We start from the raw sequence: 3,527 nt of genomic DNA, 5'->3' as shown, positions 1-3,527 counted from the left end.
CATTTTTAAAAAAAGAAATGTATATATTTTGCATGATTGTCTGGGAAATGCAACCACCTCTGCACAACCTTGATTCATATGCAATATGTAATCATGTTTGTGTAACATGAAAGAAAAAAGAGAAAAAATGATGATAAATGCAAAGACTGGTAACAGCGCTAAGAACCATAAAGCAAGAGAATTTTTAAAAAACTGTGAGAAATAAACTACACTGTAAAAAAAATAACCCTATTCAAATTAAAAAAAATGATGTCCAGTTGTCACATCCAAAATATTTGGCTTTATAGAATCCAAATTGAGTCACTTGATATGACCTGATACTTTTATGTTGATATAAACAATATTACTAGACTTGACTGAAACTTTAAATTTTGCATTGATCCAAATTGATTTTTTTACATAGAACCATATTTTAATTATTGAACCAAGCTAATATATTGAAATTTAACCAACCTAATGTATTCACATCGAACCAAATTAACATGAACTAATATGTTTGTGTTGAAGCCAGGTAATTGATTTACATATATTCAAACTATATTTTTTACATTTCATTTCAGTTCAAAAATGCTCTGCATTTCCTATAAAAAACAAGACAGTTGGCCAACCAATTATTTCAAAATTATTTATTGTTCCAAACCATTTTAACTATAATCAATAGAGAGGATTAGTAATATACAGATTTAGTGCTACGGCAGAAATGATTAGAGAAATGTTTGTTTTATAAAACCTGCAATCTTTTGAAAACCAGTATAAAACCTGCAATCTTTTGAAAACCAGTATAAAACCTGCAACCTGTCTAAAACTGGCATAAAACCATTATAAAAACTATTTTTAAACCAATTTGCAAGTACTCAAAAATGTTTATATGTGCACTGTGCCTGTACAATGTAAAAAAAAAAAAAAAAATCTACACATGTATCAATGAAATCAACTTAAATCTCCCTTTCAAATGGGTGTTCTTATAAATTTTGAATGTAGAATACCACTGCAGGCCAACCAAGCAAAATAACCAAGCACACATGCACATGCATGTGCACATACACATGCACACATGCATGCAAACACACTACTGTGCAGTGTTAAGTTCACAATTAAGTTTGCGAATCTTAGAGGTCATCTTGTTAAAGTCAAGCTCCATCATAATCTTTTGAAGAGCCTCAAAGGTGAACCTGAATCCTCGTGGATATTCCATATTAAGAGCATAACAGAGTCCAAAGACCATTGCCACTCCAGCTGCCACAGAAGGCAACTCATTCAGGACTTCCACACCATCAATGATTATCCCGATGTCTCGAGGCTGATGTAGGAGGCTTGAGTTGTCCCTGAAGACGAAGAGTGCCATGGTGGTACTCTGCAGCTCTTCCTCAGCTTCATCTTTCTGGGATATCTTGAGGTAAAATATGGAACAAAATGTACAAGTGAAGAATTGAAGTCTGGCACACCTGATAAATCTTTGACCATAATAAACTACTATTTTGATAGTTGTTTGGTCACAGACTATTAGAACAATTATTTGACTAATCAGATTGTGAATTGCATAATCATTAAATTAAATCAATGGTGGAACATTTTCATAAATGTTCCACAAAGCCCAAGAAAAAAAAAGAAAACAATACAGAACCCTAAGATATTAACTTGATGAGTTGATTAATCGTTGCTGTCCTACATTAATCACTGCATTTAATAGCAGAGTTGTCAAATTTACATCAAGAGACTGCATCTCATGTAGAGACAGAACAGATATGGACATACCATGTATTCTTTTATCAAGTCCTCAACACATCAGCAAGGTGAATGAGAGGATAATGAGGGAGAGTCTAGATTATTATGAAATGTTTAAAAAGGATGTGCAGTGTAAATGCAAAATGATACCTGTTCAGATTAAATGAAAATGTATGCTTCAGCCATGGAATGGATGGAGCGATCTGTGGTTCTGAAAGCATACAGAAAAAAAAGAATAATGTTACTTCTCTATAAAACACATTACATAGAAAAACCAAGAAATACGTAACATGACATACCAAACAGTCTACAGACCAGCCATTAGCGACTAAGTTTGGCATAGGGTCAATTTTTTGCTGTTAAAATTAAAATTTCTTCAGAAAATGCACATTTTTCCGAGCTGCGCCTGAAAGTCAATTGAAGGAATTAGTCTTATGTCATTGATCTTATATGCTGGCTTGTTATTTCTGTCTCTAAATCATGCACATTAATAATTATCTTTTGCCCTCGGTGTACACACACATAACACACAGATATTTATATGAAGAGAGACAAACGTGCGCGCACAAACACAAGCTTGTGTCTAGAAACCGCGAGCTCACCAGAAAAATTCAAACGAAGCGGAGCACGGAGTTATACTATGAATGTTATGAACTATGAACTTATGCTAGCTAGCTTTATCCACCACCGATGCATCGTGGTAACGCTAGCTAGTTAGGCAAAAAGCCGTTTTTTACCAGTATACTAACTTGTATTCCCGACTGTGATGGTCGGTTTCTGGTAACCAGTTCTAACGTTGCGCAGGATAGCTAGCTAGCTTATAGCTAGCAGCTACAATCATGCAAAAATTAGGGGTGGCTGTCGACCCAGCTTAAATGGGGTTATTTTCTGCGATTTTGGCAATACAAATTATAAAAGCTTTTGTAACACACTTGGCTTTACTTACGTTTATTTTCAGATGAAATTAATCAAAGATGTGACATGATGTTTCCAGCAGCCATGCAGAATAAAAATGGGTCCCGGTCTATTTCTGGTGGGCGTGTTCAAGTGCAAATCACTTTGACTCAAATTAAAGATATTATCTGTTCAACATGAAAAGAAATATATGTTTTGAGAGAAATCAAAAACTTTGCGTTGCGATGTTCACAATCCTGTACTGACACTATGGGCACATTTTTAGAAATCTATTTAATTCCACAGAAAGGTTAGCCACTTTAGTGTTTCACTTGTGACCTATTTATAGCTCACTGAAGAAGGTTTTAAAATGCAACAATGTTCGGAGATAGAGAGAAAAAAAAAAGAACTTTGGTGCAGGTGCAGGTGCAGTCTTTATGTAGCTTTCTGGTGACCTTAAAAGAACCTTTACGAAGCCCGTTGACAGGCCTTTAATCGAATGATCGGTTGGTTGATTGATAACAGAAAAAAAGGACACATAAGATGGACATAAAGGACTGAAAACACCAAGAGCAAATATTGCATCGCACTCATTTATGTAGTTTATTTTTAGATTAGATAATTTTGCAAAATAACGCAGCAAAATAAATAATAAGAGCCGGGATGTGCAGACTATTTAGCACTGAAAAAACTCCGTCCATGTGAACAGAATCAGGTGTTACCTTACCTGTTGATTAAATATCAAGACTATTTAGCAATAAGCTTACTTTAAAGGCTCGTAATAGGTGAACTGTCTTGGTATAGTTGAGTCACGCAGAGTTCATGGTCCATGTTGTGTTACTTGTTGTTTGTGTGTGTGTGTGTGTGTCACCCGATGACCCCTGGCGCCGGAGCGTCTAGACTACATT

The 3,527-nt window shown here is 35.1% G+C and overlaps 1 long non-coding RNA gene across 1 annotated transcript; it reads right to left on the bottom strand.

Moving 5' to 3' along the window:
- Nucleotides 1–611: 611 nt before the first annotated feature.
- Nucleotides 612–2,905, bottom strand: LOC143412518 (uncharacterized). Its single transcript, XR_013093052.1, has 3 exons — nucleotides 2,672–2,905; nucleotides 1,876–1,936; nucleotides 612–1,390 (listed from the first exon to the last, which is right to left on the bottom strand). It is a non-coding gene; the product is annotated as an uncharacterized LOC143412518 (long non-coding RNA).
- Between the last annotated feature and the right edge of the window lie 622 nt (nucleotides 2,906–3,527).

This window comes from Maylandia zebra, linkage group LG14, assembly GCF_041146795.1.
Source record: "Maylandia zebra isolate NMK-2024a linkage group LG14, Mzebra_GT3a, whole genome shotgun sequence".
NCBI classification, from domain to species: Eukaryota; Metazoa; Chordata; class Actinopteri; order Cichliformes; family Cichlidae; genus Maylandia; species Maylandia zebra.
This window is presented reverse-complemented; position numbering and strand designations above follow the sequence as displayed.